The sequence below is a fragment of the Gracilinanus agilis genome, chromosome 1 (genome assembly GCF_016433145.1).
Source record: "Gracilinanus agilis isolate LMUSP501 chromosome 1, AgileGrace, whole genome shotgun sequence".
Lineage (NCBI taxonomy): Eukaryota > Metazoa > Chordata > Mammalia > Didelphimorphia > Didelphidae > Gracilinanus > Gracilinanus agilis.
Window position 1 is genome coordinate 314,798,567 of NC_058130.1, and position 19,311 is coordinate 314,817,877.

Genomic DNA, 19,311 nt, shown 5'->3' on the forward strand with positions numbered 1-19,311 from the left:
CTCCTCCTCCTCCTCTTCCTCCTCCTCCTCTTTCTCCCCTGTTCCACCTCCTCCTCTTCTTCCTCCTTCTCCTCCTTTTCCTCCTCCTCCTCCTCCTCCTCCTCCTTCTTCTTCCTCCTCCTCCTCTTTCTTCTCCCTCCTTCTTCTCTTCTTCTTCCTTCTTTCTTTCCTTCCTTCTGTTTTGATTAGAGAGTATATCAAACCCCCAAATTCCTGGAACAAGATGAGGCTTGGTCTTTCCATGCTTCATTAAGAATATTATTCTTAATGTGGTTGGGAAATTTTGCTTGTTCAATGTGGTTTTTTAAAAAGACGGGTTGCTTTCTTCAATGGGTTTAAAAATATTGACTTTATCCAAAATATTCTCAGTGGGAACTTCTGATATTACTATGAGTTTTTCAATGAGGAAAAGTTCCAAGTGACAAAAATATTTATTTTTATATAACTTTTCAGAACTACACATATTCCCATTCAGTAAAACTCAAATTTCAATAAACTTGGTCTGAATTGCTTTATGTTATTAATTGTTCTCAAACACTGAAACAGCAAAGGGTTCATATATACATATATTCATGACATAATTTATCTTGAGTTGGAAAGGACCTCAAATGCCCCCTAGTCCAACCTCCTACCCATTTTACTGATGACCAGTCAAGTTAAATGAATTAAATAGGTCAATATTCAATAGCCAATATTCAAACCAAAGTTTTCAAAGTCAGATCTATCAAATTTTTTTAACCCTAGAGGCACATAGGTGGCACAGTTTTGAGCCCAGAGTCAGAAAGACCTGAGTTCCAAACTGATCTCAGATACTTAATTGCTGTGTAACTTTGGATAATTCACTTAACCTCTGTTTGCCTCAGTTTCCCTAACTGTAAAATGAAGATAACAGTAGCACCCATATCTAAGGGTTGTTGTTATGATCAAATGAATACTATTTATAATGTACTTAGCATAATGCCTGACACATAGCAGGCACTTAATAAACCTCCCTTCATTACTTCCATTCTCTCTCCCTCCAAACCATGTTTCCTATATTCATTTGCTGCTAAAAATGTTATTGTTGTAGCTAAATGAGTATAGACCATAAAATGTCTGACCCGAACTAATTTAGTAATCTTCCTGTTGACACAACCTGTTCCACTCAATATAAACATATGTTTAAGTAGAAACTTGATGATGCCACCATAGGGGAAGGTACATCTATAGTACATTGTATTTTTTAAATATGTATTTTGTATAGATTTATATGTACCTGATATCTTGCTTGATAATCTGTAAAATCCTTGAAGGTAGGGAGTTTTATTTCTGCCTTTGTTTCTCTAGTGCCTGGTAAATAGCATGTGCTGGCCAGTTGGCCAACTTAATGAGTATGAGCTGAACTTTTTGTAGAGCAGTGATATCAAGCTCAAATAGAAATAGGGATTGCTAAGCCATAGGTAAGGATCCTTGCAGGCACATATTGACTTAGAAAACCACATACTAACATTATCTATGCTTTAAGGCATTTTAATTTATTTAGTTAGTAATTCCTAATTTCATTTTAATCTGGTTCAGGCTACATTGGGATGTTTCTGGAGATGTTGCTGGCTGTGTGTTGACACCTCTACTGTATGATATTTAAAAAGTTAGAGCAAGTAGGTCAAAATGATGGCATTTCATACCAGTGGATGAAAATGTTGGTTGAAATTTTGACAGACAGCCAATTACATGGTTTGCTTTGATTGCATAGATAACTGCATGTTAGTTTCTTTCTAAGAAAGACTCCTGATATGACCAAGGTAGACATTTCAACTAATGTGAAGAGCAAGCTGCTGCCAACAGGGACTCTTAATGAGGAAAAGCAAAATCTCTGTCAGAGTAGCAAGGATCTCAACTATATATTTTTGTGACCAATAATGCTACTTTCAGAAAGAAAATATGAAATACCTGAAATTTACCTCCTCCCCCCAAAATTTGATAGGTAAATTTTTCTCAAACATTTGCTGACCACGATGAATTATAACTGATGAATGACTCAATATTACTTTTCCTTTTAAAGATTTAAAATTTTTGTTGATATCTGCTGCTTTTACACCAATTTCTCCCCCGAATATACCCCTCTCTTTCCTCCTAATCCACGAGCTGTTTCCTGAAAGAAAAAAAATCAAAAAGAAAGAGAAGAAAATAAAGAATGCAGCTGAGCAAAGTCAATATTACTATCCATAAGGAGATCCATGTGTGCTCTTGTGCAATAAAGCCATAGTTGTAATCAGTCCATAAAGTTTGAAAAGCATCCTTCTGGATGAAAATCATTTTAAGGAAGTCAATCCAAGAACCTGCCTCTATATTTATTACTATGTGTAACATGCTCCAGTCATTCCGCATATTCATTTTTTCCACCAGTGTCCTGACCAAAATGTTCCTGATAGTAACTATGGTTAAAGTGACAGACTCAAGGTATTGCAAAGAGATACCATGTTAAGTAAAATTTTGACAATTCCATATTTTAAACAATATGCGTATGTCATATTCCTTTAATAGATGAAACTTAAGATTTAGACTGCTTTTGCATTTCCTTACTTTATAGTTTAACAAGATTGCTATAGTTGGAGGTCAGGTGTCTTTTACCTATGACATTATAGGACACTTGTAATTTTAACAAAGAAACAGTGTCGAATTAGCGCACTTAAAAAGGAAGCTTGAGATGATTTGCTTTTATCTAGATTTTGCTATGTGTACCATGTTATTTTATATATAAGAATGGATAAAGAAATGGTTCTCCATTAATATTATCAGTGTTGAGCACTAATATTTCTTCCTTAAAACAGCATTTTTATTTTATTTTTTTTCAACTCACATCTTCCTAATATACCCAGGCTGGATATGCACTGACCATTCATGTGCCTGATCCCACTACTTTTTCATGGAAGCCTTGATTTGCTCTGTTTCTGATATGGATCATTTCCCCCATCCTTAGGTAGCCTTTATTTTGTGGGGCTTACTATATTGACATCATACTTAATATGGATACTTTGATTGGCTCATTCCACTACATCTCAGAAGTCCTGGGTGCAAGACATCTTCCAGGCACAATCTCCCCAGTTGCAGGGATTATACTTAACTAGAATTATTGTGGGATCTTTCTACTAAAACTGTAACAACTTGGTATAGTCAAAAAGGAGAGAGAGAGTGATTTACCTTCCTCTATCACCTCAGTTTTTAAGCATAACAGTATTAATTTTTCATCTATTTTTAGGTAGTTACGTATGCTGGTCACTGCATCTGCATACGATCCTTTTGCCCAATGAACAAAGATATTTTCAAATAAATATGCATAATTTACTTAGTTCAGCTGAAAAAGAGACAACTATTAGAAATGGCAATAAAAGTCACATAATGAAATAAGAATACTCGAAAATCCAAGGATTTTAGTGTGGCCCATTATTCATTCAATTCCTGGCAGCCTTTATGATTACAAATCACTTGATTGACTAACTAGACATTCTCCAAGTGAATTATGAATCAGGTTCATTTTTCCTGGTTGATAGTTGGTACATGCTGTAACTCTCCCACTTTGTGATATATCAAATTCTTGTAACAGTAATAAGAGATATAATCAACTCTTTATTTCAGGACAAATAAATTGCCTTTTCAAAAATGAAATGTGGTTGCTAACATTTTAATGGCACAATGTAATTCCCGCCTGCTCTTCTCAGGGTGGAATCCACAGTCATGACGTAGCTTTTGAGATTTTTTTACTCTGTAGAAGGATTTCTGTTTGACACAGAACTCCTATTGACATGAGTTCTATAGCAGGCTTAGGCAGTCACTCCAGCCTAGGTTGCATAAGAAGTCACATTTTCTTCCCTTTGCCGTTGGTTATGAGAATAGAGGTGGGGGTGGGATAGATTTTGCCATTCCGATGTAGTCCTTTGAAATGAACTAGGCTTTTCATTGAATACAGACTGGTTAGTGAGGTCATGATGTCCTCATCTGAAAAATGCCGAGCATTCTAACAGTCTTTAAGAGGTAAGGTCTCTGTGGGCCTCAATCTCTAATTCTTCTGTACGTGAAATTCAACCCAGGAGGTAAATTCCACTTTCAAACACATTTAGTTTCCATTTGCTTTAATAGGAATTCTTCACATATAACCTATACTGGCAATCTGCAGCAGATTTTTTTTTGCACACTTTTGAAATTGCTTCGATCTTATCCATTCGAGTAAAAGGGAAATAATGGGTGCTTAATACTGTAATATTAAAAACTTGGGCATTTGGCTCCCAATTCACCCACAGTGTTAGTGAAAATTGTTCCTCCACTGAATTGCTTAATGCACAGAAAATGTTGGGTCATCCTCTCCACCAGAGCTATCGTGGGGCCTTTCAACTCAAAAAGCAACTTAGAAGCATATGGCAAAGGAAAACTAGTTCTATGATCCCTTGAAAGTAAAAATATATCCATGTAATGATATGTGAGCACCACAGAACTGGGACACTTTACTTTTTCCCTTTCGTAGTACATTAAAAAGGAGAATAATTAGCATAGCATCCCAGAGCATTTTTGCTTAGTTTTTTGGTTTGTTTCTATGAATCAAAATATACTGACAAATAGATCTTAAATTGTTTATTAACCAGTTTCATCATCTGAAAAAGGAGATATACTTAAACAAAAGATTCTATGAAGCACAAGCCACACTACTAATTTAATTATAACTGCGTGTACACTAAGCATAATTATATAAATACAAATATAGGCACCTTTTGGAAGCTTTCATACTTTGTTCCAGTATTCTCTCCTCTCCACCCTTTCCCCCCCTTTAAAAAGTATCTAAAGTCCTTGAATTTACCCCTTGGCCACCTTGAAATCTCATTTCTAATCCCCTAACACCCTTAATTATGTGCTCAGTAGTTCAAATTGTTATTAAACAGCTTTTATAGGATTATAATTTTTATTCCTGATTAGGCAATGAATATATATTATCAACTATTACATTCATTTATAAATTATGATTAAAGGTTTAATTCTCCCAAAGATGTTTATAACAATATAAGCTGCCCTGGTATAATTGGAATTAGAAAATTTAGAAATTTGATTTGAGGAGTGGCCAAAGGATAAATAAATTTATAAGCAAAGATGTAACTTTAAAGTTTTTGTAACTTTGGTTCTCTGAGCTGATCATAGACCTCAAACTGTGGTCCCTAGTCCTATTCGTAGGCTGGCCGTTTGGTGCGTCTTGACTTCATGTGATTATTCTATATTCGGAATGGATATATTTGTGTACATGGATGTGTTTATAATATTCATATGTCAACCTATCACTTGTATAAGCATCTTTTTGCCTACTGAACAATCAAAATGTTTTCAAGTAAATATGTATAATTTATTTAGTTCAGATGAAAAAAGAGACAATGATGAGAAATGGCAATAAAAATCACACCATGAAATAAGAATAAAAGTAAATATTTAACTACTTTTAGTATATTCACATTAATGTAAAAAATCAACTATTTTTGTATACATATTTTGAAATCTCCCTCTATTTTCTCCCTCCTAAGCTTACAAATAATTTCTCATAAGAATAAAAATGTGCATAAAATCCCACATGTATATAAAAAAAAGTGTACAGCTTGTACAATTCAGGCCAAATCTTTTTTGTCAGTTCTTTTTTGCGTGAATTTTCTGGATAATTCTATTAAAGTTCTATTCTATTCTGCCTGTGTAGACACAGATTAAAAATTGGACAATCATTGTCACAAGTAAATTGGAGACATTGCTTAGGACAGAGCCTTAGCTCCCTTGCCTGACATACAAAATAAGGTAACAGACATGTTTACCCACATGTATGTGTATGTAAATGTATATGTACACACAGGCATATAGACTGTTTCCTCTACAATTTCTTTGAATGCAAGAACTATACCTAGTCTAATACCTAACCTGAGTTCAAAACCAGCTTTAGATATTTACCAGTTGTGTGACCCTCAGCAAGTCACTTAACCTGTCTAAGATTCATCATTCATAAAATGGGGATAATAATAACACCAACTTCCTAGAGTTATAGTGAAGATAAAATTAGGTAACATTTATAAAACAAACCTTAAAGTACTAATAAATGCCACGTAAATCTTTTTTTGTGTGTGGAAGGGAAGCATCCTTACTACCCTGAAGGCAGCAGCTTAAAGGTGACCTACACACATTTTTGGGGGGGTTCTCTGTGTATTTTCTTGTGTTCTTACAAAAAGAACTAGTCATAGAGGTTAGCCATGACAGAGAAGAAAAATGGAGGCAGATTCAAATTCTGCATACTTTGGGACAAAAACTGGAAGGTGGTTGCTGTGGACATTGGACTAAATGGATAATGGCAAAATTTTCATTCTCCTGTGTGCTGTACATATTCAGGAGCACTCTGGGAGAAAGAATAGCTTGTTAGCTTCTGTCAAAAAATGTGTATTGGAAAGGTATTTGAGAAAATGGCGGAGTGCAAGGAGATGGCTTGAAATTGAAAAGGAAAGGACTGAGAGTTTTGTGGTTTTTACCTTTCTAGATAAGTATGTTGAGAATATCTAGTAAAAATTAAATCTGCCCAAAAGGATGGGTAATCTATATTTTAACTTCAGTCTTAATCTTTCTTCGAGTTCTTGATAGACAACTTTTGCATTTTTGTAACATAGTTCAAAAAATGTGATATGCATTAATGTTAATTCCTTAATTTATTGCATATATATGTACATACATATACACATACATATACATATACATATATATGTATATATGTGTATGTATATATATATATATATCCTTTTAGGTTCATTTTTCTAATGAAAACCAGAGGGCAGTGTCTACACTGGCGAGATGAAGGAGAGAACCAAGCAATCTGATATTTAATTAGTATAGATGAAAAATTGGGGCATTTCAGATCAAACCCCATTTCCTCAGCTCTTTTTGCAAGAAATATCTGTATAATGCTCTCAAATGTATATTTCATTCTGCCTGTGTAGACACAGACTATAAGTTGGTCAATCAAGGTCACAAGTGAGTTGGAGGAATCACATAGCCTCACTTTCCTTGCTTGGTATTCAAAGTTAAACTAATAGTATAGTCCTATGCAGGATTTCTGTAATGTTGGTAGCACACAGCATACATTGCCCAATTCTTTACTTTACCTCTTTTCTGGGGTAGTGTGGGGATATGTTGAGATTGTTGTTGTTGTTGAATTCTGCAGGACTACATTATTCACAGCAAGCTTAAAGGACTATGAATGGTGAAAATAAGCAAAGTTTTGGTGTTGAAATACAGTAGAACATGAAAATTTTCATTTGAATTTAAGTGAAGGTGATAAAACAAAATGCAGTAGCATTATATTATTAATTTTTGGGGGGTGGGATCTAGACCTATGATTTTAGGGAGAGATTCTGCTGTAGAACCTCTCTGTACTGATGCAGTCTGGTAGTTCATCTGTGATTTCTATTCATAGAAAGTGCCCTAGAACACTAAGACAAAGTGGGTTGCACTTACCTATTCATTTACAATATGGTAGAATGGATAGATTATAGTACCTGAAGTCAGGAAGACCCAGGTTCAATTCTTACCTCAGGCACTTACTACCTGAGTGATCCTGGACAAGGTCCTTAACATCTTTGTACCTCATTTTCCACATCTATAAAATGAGGGGCTTAGACTCTGGATTCCAAAGTTCTCTGAAGCCCTAGATCTTTAATTTTATGACCCTATGAGCCTGTGTTAGATATAGGAACTAAACCCTAGTTTCATTGATTCCAAAGCTGGCCTTCTGTCCCTTAATGTTGTCTCTTTCCCCTGACTTGCTATTTTGTTTAGATATAATGGTTTCAGACAATTTATCTCCTTTGATTTCAGTTATTAATACTCTTTATCTCTCCAAGATCATTTTTTAAAAGCTCTTAACATTCCATCTTAGAATCAACACTATGTATTGGTTCTAAGGCAAAAGAGCAGTAAGGGCTAAGCAATGGGGATTAAGTGACTTGCCCAGGGTCACACAGCTAGGAAGTGTCTGAGATCAAATTTGAACCCAGGACATTCTATCTCCAAGTCTGGCTTTCTATCTATCCACTGAACCACATACCTGGCTCCTGGCTATCTGCCTCTTGAGAAGACTGAGCTTCAGAGATGTTAAATGACTTGCCCAACTGTGGATATACCCCAACGCTTTTTCTGGGTGCTCTTCTATATTCTCTCTATAATGCCTCATTTGGTGAACTCATTAGCTCCCATATATTTAATTATCATTTAAGTAGGTGACTAATAGATTTATGTATCAATCAATCCCTGAGAATTTATTGAGTGTGTGCCAAGAACGGTGACAGGAGCTAGAGATACAAGAACAAAAAATGAAACAGTTTCTCTTTACATGGAGCTTATATTGGAAATGGGGGAGAGAACATATCTATATCTATATCTATATCTATATCTATCTAGAGAGCATATATTAATATATAACATATAATAGCTATCAAATAATGTGACATCAATTATACATGTGAAGTCATGCAGACCATATTTATACATATTGTATAATTATATGTAATATAATTAATGATAGTTGTTTTAAGGAAAAAAGTAAATAATAACCTCAATACATTAGTTCCAAAGTCATTCTTTTGGTCTGTATCTCCCTTTGAATTTCCTTCTGTTCTCTTCTGGATATGTTGAAAAAATTTAATTGATGCCCTTTTCTTTTCTTTCCTTTTTTTATTTTTTTTTGGCATCGCTATCATTAGCTTCTCTTCTCTCCTCCATTTTTTTCGTTATGGATACAGTTAATAAATGCAAGCATATATGAAGTAGATAAATACAAGAGAGTTTCAGAGGGAGGGGACTAGCAGTTGTGAATATTTGGTAATGTTTAATGCAGAAATTTATGCCTGAACACATCTTAAAGAAAGAGTACTCTATGAGGGCTGGGTAAGGAAGTAGTAGATTTGAGGCATGCGGGATAATGGCCAGATGAGAAAAAGGGAAAACCAGTTTTGTTGGATCAAAGAATGAAGCATTGGGAATAATGTCCAATGTAGCTTGAGAGGTAGGTTGAAGCCAGGTTATATAGTTTATGAGAGGGGATGATGTAGGGGAAAATATCATTATTAAATTATATCCATCCCTGAACTTCAGATCTATCTATTGGAATTGTTGAACTAACTGTCTTATAGGCATCCCCAAATATTAAGATGGCAAATTTCAGAGAAGATGCTGACCTGTATTTATAGAGAAAGTTTCTTTCTGAGAGCTCCCATTACCAGCAAAACCATATTCCATCTTCTTACATTGTAATCTTGATATTTCCAGATCACCATTGATATGTCGAGTATTTTTTATGTTTCATGTGTCTCAAGAGAAATCTCACATTTTGAACATATTTCATTGCCCTCTTGCAGGAAATCGCATCCTTTTAAAAGCTAAAAATTCAGCTTGACTTTGGATAAAATCACAAATAGTTATTTAGGTCTTCTACTTGAATTGTTAAATGATGGCCTTGGAGACAGAAAGTTTACTCCAAATGGGCTTCTCTCACTTTGTCATTGATCCTTCTTAGTATAATCTTCAGGCTCATTTCACTCAGTTCTATGTTTTTTGGTGGTTTTAGTATGATAATGTTTGGTATGTTTAGAACTAGGGGAAATCTTTTTGATATATTTGTTAGGGAAAGGTAGCAATCTGTGAAATGGTCTTTTTGTTTTCACCAAATTATATGACAAGATCTCTGAATCCAACTATTTAGTAGTGAAGTAGAGCAATATCCTATGAGTAAGGGATCTAAACTTTCTCCTCATCACCTATCTTATAACCCAAATCCATTCACATGATTTTTAAACTAGTGGAATAAAGTTTTGTCTCTGAGATTTTAAAGTTATCTTCCTGCATACCTAACAATAACTACTTTGAATGATTGACATATTTAGGAATCATATTGAATATTTAAGTAGCAAATACCAGTATATACAGAGTACAAGGCACTTGAGAAAACAAGATTAGAAACAATAATGATGTTTACCAAATGACACCCTACACACAATTGACAGAACAGCTGTTACATATTGAGAGTTTCACTACATGATTGAACACTCGTGAACATGTCTTAGCCTGCCCTGCCACATAACACATAAGCTGGGACTTCACACAGCATGCAAGAATGAGCCACCTAGTGACTTCTCACTATATCTCCCCCTAGCCCATCCTCAGTCAAACCACACTTTATTACCACCTCGTACTGCATAATTTAAATAAAAATTTACATGCCACTCAGTTATGGTGGGTGATAGAGATATTCTGTTTGCTTTTTGAATTTGGCATCAAAAATACATAAAAAACCACCACAAAGTTTTCCTGTGACAAACCATAAGTAGAACAGTGGTGGCAGTGGGGTCGATAGATGAGACCCAGAAGTATCCAACACGTGGCCCAGGCTGCCTATGGGGAGCAACACTAGTGTGACCTCTTCCAGATTAAAATGTTATTGGGAAATATTTGACAAGATAGATAAAAATACAATAAAACATAGATAAAATTACATTTGAAAACTAAGTCACTATGTGGTCATCAAGGATCCTCATGTATAGATTACTGGCTGTCATTTTTATGAGTTCGACATTACTGTATTAGACCACACATCAATGATTCAATGATTGTTTTTTAGGTGACTTTAGATTTAAAATAATTATTCTTTGTTTTCAAAACATTCTTCTGACATATTCCCTTGGAAATAATGTGAAGTAGAATCATGGAATCTTAGAGTAGGAAATCTTAGAAGTCATTTTGTCTAAACCCTTAATATTACAGATTGGGAAAACTGAGGTCCAGGGAGGCTAAGATTTGCCTAAAGTTACACAATTTGTTAGTGGCAGTCTATAAGCACTTCACACATAAAAAAAGAACTATTAATAGATTTCTTCTGAATATGATAATCACAAATCTAATGACAGATTTGTGGACAATATGAAAAGATGTCTTGTTTCTCTCCAAGATAAAAAATAGGTGACTGTATATTTCCACAATTTCTTTTGCAGCATTTAAATTACTTATGTTAAACTGATAATAACAATAATAATCATAGTTGGCATTTATATGCCATTCTAACTTTTGCAAAGCACTTTATGTACATTATCTCATTTGAACCTCAAAACAAACCTGTTATAACTGTGCGAATTGCAACGCAAGCTCAAGTAAATTGTTCATATTCTTGAACTTCTGGAGACTCCAAGACCTATAATTTCTATAATTCTGTCTCATATTTTCTCTTTTACATAGTATTTTATATTCTAAACACAGAGATTCCTTTAAAAGAGACTTTATTCATTCTTTTTGCCTGCATTTGCATTCCTAGCACTTAGCACAGTGCTAGACACAAAGTAAGTCAGTAAATGTTCTCTGTCTCTCTTTCATATATGTACACACCACTTATAGCATCGTATTTTCTCTAGAAAAAATTTGAAAAACAATTTCTCCAGACTATTAATGTGCCTATCAGCTTATCTTCTTTTCCACGCACACATTTCAGCATCATCTTATCCCTTCCTGGTGACTTATTACATGTTAGCAGCCACAACAGAACAGAGGTTTACCCATACTTGTTTCCCTGATCTTTTGCTACTATTTCAAATGAGAGCTTGCATTGTAGCCTTTTGTTGTATTTCTTACCAATTATAACCATTTGAACTATTTTTCTTCTTTTTCTCCAATCTCCCTTTAAGGGAAAAAGCAATTCTCTTTATTTATGGGATGGATTGGTACGTGAATCTATCCAAATCGCTATTAAAGATTAAAATGGCATTAAGACATCCTAGATATCCTGTGTATATATTATTCATTAGAAGGATCCCAGGTAGGGTCAGACTCTGAAAAATCCAACAGGATTCATAATTCTCTAAAAGAAGTGGTCCTCCAAAGTAATAACAAGAACATATACATAAATATGCATACGCACATATGTTTTTATATAAATATATGTGTTTATATATGTAACATATCACTTTGTTCCAAAGCATTTTATGTACATACTTTCATTTACCCATTGAGGAACTCAAATACTAATAATTTCTAATTTTGTTTTCATTTGTGCTTTTGTGAACAGGTAGCAACATTTAGGAATTTCCTTGGTATATAAATACAAAGACTTTGGATTCAAATCTTCAACAGCTGCTCCTTTGGACATCTCTCCTTGGATGACCAGCCAGAACAACATATCCAAAATTGAAATCATCATCTTCATCCCCAGACCCTGAGACTTTATTGTATCTGTTAATGGTTTTACCCAGATTTGAAATCAGTTGTGAATTCTTTTCCTTTCCTGATTATTCATGAAGTCTCTCTTAGTCATCCTCTCCTTTCTATACTCATTGCTATCATCGTTTAGGTTTTCTCCCACCCATTACAATAGCTTTCTGAATGATCATACCAACTAATCATTTTCCCCTTCTAACCTAGATAATTTTTTTCCTTCAAACTATTGGTTCTAAGGCAGAAGAGCAGTAAGGGCTAGGCCAGTGATGGGGAACTTTTTAGGGACCAAGTGCCCAAACTGCAGTGTGTCCCCCTCCCCATCCCCAGCACCTTACCCAAGACAGGGAAGGGAGGAAGTGCTCCTATTGGGCTGCTGGACAGAGGGGCAGTCATGTGAGAAATATCCTCAGGAACCCATGGAGAGGGGGAGGGGAGCAGCCCCCTCTGACACACATGCCATAGGTTTACCAACTCAGGGCTAGGCAATGGGAGTTAAGTGACTTGCCCAAAGTCACACCACTAGGAAGTGCCTGAGGTCAAATTTGAACTGGGGACCTCCTGTCTCTAGACCTGACTCTCAATCCACTGAGCCACCTACTTGCCACTAATCTAAATCAGTTTTAACAATCCTAGGTCCGAGAACCTCTGTCCACAGTCTGCAATAACTTCCTTTCATTTACTGAATAAAGTCTAATAATTCTGCACCATAATAGACAAGATCTGAGCAAGATAAGGAAAAACACTCATTTTATTCCACAAACATGCATTTTCATCAAAAAGCATGTATTTTGCTTGTAAATTTGATGAATTATCGTCTCGATTCAAACTAAGGGAATCTTTTCTTCAAATTTAAAATTCTATAGCTAACATTTGTGAATTGTGGTGCTAAAGTAACACGAACACCTAAACAAAAAAAAATCTCCCTTCATTTTCAATTAATTGAAAAACAAGAAATAAGATACCATGATGCATTTTTCCCAATCCAAGAAAGCTCAGTGAAGTTGTCCTTTTTCTCTTTATATAATAAATATTCTCAGAAAGTTGAATATGTTTAGAATTTTGGTAAATAAATAACATTTCAAGTGCATTAAAGACAGAAAATCTGAGACTCATTCTTTGTAAAGTAGAATGTAATTTTTTTGGTAATATGATTGAATATTAATTTTGTACTATTTATTGAATATGAATGAATATTGATTTTTGTGATATGAATGACTGATTCCCAATTTACCTGTCTCATGTGTTCAGGCTCCTATATATTATTTTCTTAAAGTCCTGGATCCATTAATGATTTCATTTGACTCTTCCCTGCAAAATGTCACCACTGGTGATGAATAAGTCAACAGCCCGGGAGATGGTGGGTCAAGAAGGTTGGAGAAAAAGGACTCTAGCAAGGGACCTCATCTAGTAAGTGGCTGACATTTGAGAATCAAATTAAAACAAATGTTTGGAAACAGCTAAAGATGGATACACGAATTTGGTCGCATAACTCTAAACTTAGCAAGGTCTAGGATGGTGCCGCCATTGAAATGGTAGGATGGGGGTTAAATTGGGGCATGGGGTTTTCTCAAGGCAGTGCAGGACTCCCAAAGCCTATGGTTCAAGTGGTCTTTGGGGAAGTATCCAGGGAGCCCCAAAGTGATTTCCTCTTGTGAGAATGGCTTCACAATTCAGCACCGGTTTCAACCAGTCCAAAAATGCTGCCGTTTTGGCTTAACTACAGGAGGAGTCTGAAGCTCGTGGTTTCTGTGACAACGCAGGGTCAGGTGACCTGGATATGTCCTGCCAAGCTGTTCCTGAGGAATAAATAGGCTGTTTGTAAACAGGACGGCTCAGCATTCTCTCACAAGATTTCAAGTTCACAAAGCGTGAGGCAGCTGGGGGAAGGGTCAAAGGTGAAAGGTGACAAGCCATCTTGGGCCCGTTCTTATGGGCAGCCCCTGGCTGCTGTTCAGACTGAGGTCCTGGAAACATGCCATTGACAGGCCTCCTGCCAAGGGATTTGTTACTCTGAGAGTTCAGCTTAGCAGGATTTTATTACAAAAATTGCCTCCATTCTTTGACGGTTTATGAAAGTACCCAAAAGAAGAGAATTAAAAAGAAATATATCTGTAGCAAACTTGTAAACAAATTCATTTCCCATGCGAAATGTAATCAGAATAATGTCTCTTTTCTAGGGACAGAAGCCCTTAAAAGTGAATTTACTATATAAAGTAATAACTGAAGATTGTTGGCAAACTACATTCCAGAAAAAAAAAATTACGTGCATTAAAATAACTGAGGGGATTAAAAAATACTGACAGTCAACTTGAGGCTGTTGCAGATATTGTAGGAGGCTATCTTTGCTACCCCTAAATTATCAGAGGTAGGCTCTTTGATTTTAAAAGCCTAGTGAGATATCTGAATTAGTGAGCCCACCTACCCTCGTACGCCATTCTTGTCTTCATTGTTAGGACATATGAGATGAAGGAAAGAAAGCAAATGGAGTTTCTTCTCATTTTCTTGGTGAATTTTTGTTGTTCTTGGGGGAGGAAGGTGATTGTTGTTTCTTAGACGAAGAATATATTCCAGGAGAAACAAACACAAAGTAAGTGTTAGGTTTGGCTTCTTCTCTAAGTATTATACTCATTCACCTTGGTCACTTGCTGGATCTGGACTGTATACCAGGGAAAGTACAAGAAATCACTTATCTTCCATAAAGATCTTTGTGCCTAGGCAGTTCTCCATAATTGTGAGTTATTTTCCTTACTGGAATTGGAGGGTTGACCCTTCTAGAAGTTGGAGATAACAGTGGATTTTAGAGGATGGGCACAGGTCAGATGAGGATAAGGTAGCTAAAGGCTGAGAGGCTAATTTGAACCAGGAAGCCCTGGATTCAAATCCTATTTCAAATATTTAAAAGCCATGGGATCCTGGGCAAGTTCTTTTAACTTCTCTGCACTTTGGGTTCTGAAACTGTGAAATGAAGGAGCTGGTTGTTATGTCTTCTAAGATCCTTTCTAACACCGTTACTACTAATGGAAAATCAAATGACTGGATTCCAGTCACAAATTATATTCTTCAAAGATAGCTCTAGGTCAATAGCACAAAGATGGTTAGACTAAAATTAGATTTTAAAAAATCATGAGGAAAAATTGGAAGAAAACCATGGTAGAAACCATCATGCGAAGTTGGTTAATAGCCTTCATTATGTCTTGGTCTACAGGTAGAATGGGAAGAAGACAATTTTCCTATATGACCTTTACCCACTTGCTTAGTTTTACTAGTAGAACAATAAAACATTTCTATTTTGTTTTTCAATAGACATGTATAAGTGGAATTATGTGAAGATTTCTCATTTCATGGACCTTTGCTACTTGACTCCCATTCATTTTCTTCAGAAAAGCTCAAGAATCATATTTATTGCCTGCAGAAATCACTTGCCACTATCTTCCCCTTATAAGACTTCTTGGGAGCATGAACACGTCTATATGAGATGAATTGGTAAATAAATTTCTATCTTAATAGTGAAATAATGTATGTAGAGTGTTCTGTAAATCTTGAAATGTTCTGTTATTATTAAATATAATGTACACCACCACAACAATAATAATTTTTCCCTTGTGCAGAAATTTAAGAGCTCCTTTTCTATATCATTTTTGTTGTGCTCCAAAGTAAGCTTTTTGATCAAGTTAGCCTTTTGGTGTGCATTTAAAAAGTATAGGCCCAGGAGCAAAGTCATGTTATTAATTTCTCTGTGTCCTAAAGAACATAATAATTTTTAATTTTAACTTTATTCTAATGCAGTGGGACTGAGATTATGAATTTGATTATGATTTCATCATCATCACTGGTACTCGAATTTACTAAGTACTTTAAGATTTAGAAAGTGTTTTGAAATAGGTAAAACAATTATTTTATCTCTATAAGTGGAAAAACAAGACCAAGGCAAGTAAGTTTCTTAGGGTTATGCATCTGGGTAAGTTGATAGAGCACTGGTCTAAGTCAAAAAGACCTGAGTTCAAATTCTTCCTCAGATACTTATGACCTTCTTGACCCTGGGCAAGTTACTTAACCACTCCTCACCTTAGTTTCTTCATCTGCTTCTTAGGGTCATTGTGAAGATAAAATTAGATTATATTTGCAAAATTCTTTGTAAACATTAAATCACTATGTAAATGCTAGCTTTTATTGTCATCATAATCAATTATAAGAGGTGGCACTCAGATCTTCTAACTCCAAGGCTCTTGACAGCATATTACATTCCTTATCATAGAGTATGGTAAAGGATGTTAAATATAGTCCAACATTCTCATTTTTATAGATGAGGAAATTGATATTCAGAGAGGTTGTAGGATCAGAGATTTTGTACTGGAAGGGGCCTTAGAGATCACCTAGTCTCATCTCATTTTATAGATAAGGAAATGAGATCCAGAAGTCACATAGCTAGTCATTAGCAGATTTGGGATGAGAATTCAGGTCTCGTGGTTCTTAGTTGAGAGTTCTTTCCATTATAGTAAATTTAAAAAATTCCTCATAGCATTAGCTAGAATGCTTGTCAATAATTAAAATTGGGGCTCTTGGTACTCTTTGAGGGAATATTTCAAATACTATCCCTGTTGCATTTCTGCTAGTTTGGGTTCAGTCTCTATTCTCTTTGTTACTGCAGCTGACACTTTTGTTGTTGAGTTGTTTCAGTCTTGTCTGACCCTTGTGATCCCATTTGGGTTTTTTTGGGCAAAGATACTGGAGTAGTTTGCCATTTCTCTCTCCAGCTCATTTTAATAGATGAGGAAAGCAGAGTGAAGTGATTTGCCCAGAGTCACCCAGTTACAGTGAGAGGGAGGGGGAGAGAGAGACAGACAGAGAGAGAGAGAGAGAGAGAGAGAGAGAGAGACAGACAGACAGACAGACAGACAGACAGAGAGAGAGACAGAGAGAGAGAGAGAGAGAGAGAGAGAGAGAGAGAGAGAGAGAGAGAGAGAGAGAGAGAAAGAGAACATATATTCCAGGCAAAGGAGACAGGAAATGGAATGCCATATGTAGGGGCAATAAGAAGGCCAGAATTTGCTGGACTATATTGTGAATGAAAAAGAGTAATACTTAATAAGACTGGAAAGGTAAGAAGGAACCAGGTAGTGAAAGGATTTAAATGTCAAAGAGAGGAATCTATATTTGATCCTAGAGGTTACAGGGAGTCACTGAAGTTTTGCTGAATAGGTGAATTACACAGCCAGTGCTACCCTTTAGAAAAATCACTTTGGCAGCAATAAGAAGGATGGATTGGAGTGGTTAGAATCTTGATTCAGAGTGACTAATTAGGGAGCTATTATAATAATGTAGGTAAGAAGTGAGAAGAGACTAGGCTGGTCCTTCTGTGAAAAACATAAATCTGTTTCTGGGTGCACACTTGTAGTCATTCAGCTTGGTAGGACTTGTCAGAGTTTGTGTTCCCCTGGCAGAGCTGTGAATAACCCAAAATTATCTTTCCTCCATGATGAAGCCCCATGACAGAATTTTAATGGAGATTTAATTTCTAGCAAGTAAAATTTAAATCTATATAACTCCTGTTCCAAAGCCAATTGCTATAGGACTCTCCTTATTGGTAGAGATGAATATGCTGCCTTATAAGAGGAATTGGACAAGTTGCTGAGAGTGAAGAGAGCTCCAGCCTTTAGTAATCCCTTATGGGACTCTTTAAGCATCAAGTCTTCTTCAAGACTCCTCAAGTAGTGAGTTGCTTAGGGTGCTTTTGACTTCCTGCTCTGAGAGGGAAGATAGAAGAGACCAAACCCATTTTAGCCTACTGAAGGAAAAGACTCTGGGAAGACATGAGAGGAGTTGGCAGTCTCCTTCTTGTTCCTGTCTCCAACTTGCTATCAGAGAGGCTTTTAAAAGTTTCTTTTTGAGTAAAATCTAAGTCTCTCCCTCTTGGTTGATCTGGGTTTTCTTTCTCCTAGTGAGAAAACGCTTTCCCTATGTATTTTCTAATATATATACTCCAATGCCAACCTTCTTTGAAGTTTTGCTATGATTTGAAAAAGTGGGCTTTTTTTTTCTATAAATATTCATTGTGGAACTGATATTTGGTAGGAAAAAGGTCAAGCCTTGGATATAGAGCTTGGGATCCTTTTCCCCCCTAATGACACAGTGATTGTGTCATTATTGATGAGCAGAAGTTAGATTGTACCTGATCATATGTCCATGGCTAATAATATTTAAGGGGGCAAACAGATACTTGTAGCCTGATACCCCCTTTCTCTGAGAACAAATTGGCCTCTAACCCCAAATTTCTGCTTCCCTTCCTGGCAGAAATTAAAATCTCTCTTGAGGGAAAAGAGGCTAGATATATCTATTCTGCCTTCCTTGGAGTCATACAATAATTCCCCCATGCTACAGATATGAGGCTTTGCTACCCATGATTCCCTTCTCCTTACATGTAGGGGTTCTCTACATGTGAAAAGTACTGGATGCATTTACATAACATAGGCTTTTTAAAAACTAACAATAGCTAAAAAAAACCTCCTTTCACTTCCTTTTGTCAAGACCTATGCAATGTATTATCGATTTCATCTTCTGATGAACTTCCTACAAAAATAAGATAAAAATAAGTCTGTAAAAATTTGTTAAGCACCTACTATGAACCAGGTACTATAGTAAGCACCAGAGATAAAAAGAAAAGGAAAAGACTGTCCCTGCCCTCCAGGAACCCACAATCTAATTTGAAAAGATAATAGAGAATAAGTAGTTGAAAGGCAGTGGAGGAGGGGTAGAGTAAGGGTATCTGGAATCAGAGAGCTTTGGAGGGAAAAGTGGGACATGAAGTCTAGCAGCCCGTTGGGAGTGCCCTACCTAAATGGAGGATCTGGAAGAACCACTCCATGTTCATTCTATACCCTCTCCGGTAAGAGGGAGGGAGTAGAGTTGAGTTTCAGAGTTGAAGGGGTCTCAAAGGAAGATGAGTTTCTGATGACAGTGATAAAATCCAGGAAAGCAGCCTGGAGGGAAATGATGTGATAAGAGTGACTATAGGGGTAAGGAAGCCAATTATATATGGTAATGTTGTATGAGTGTATATTTTTGTATATACAATGA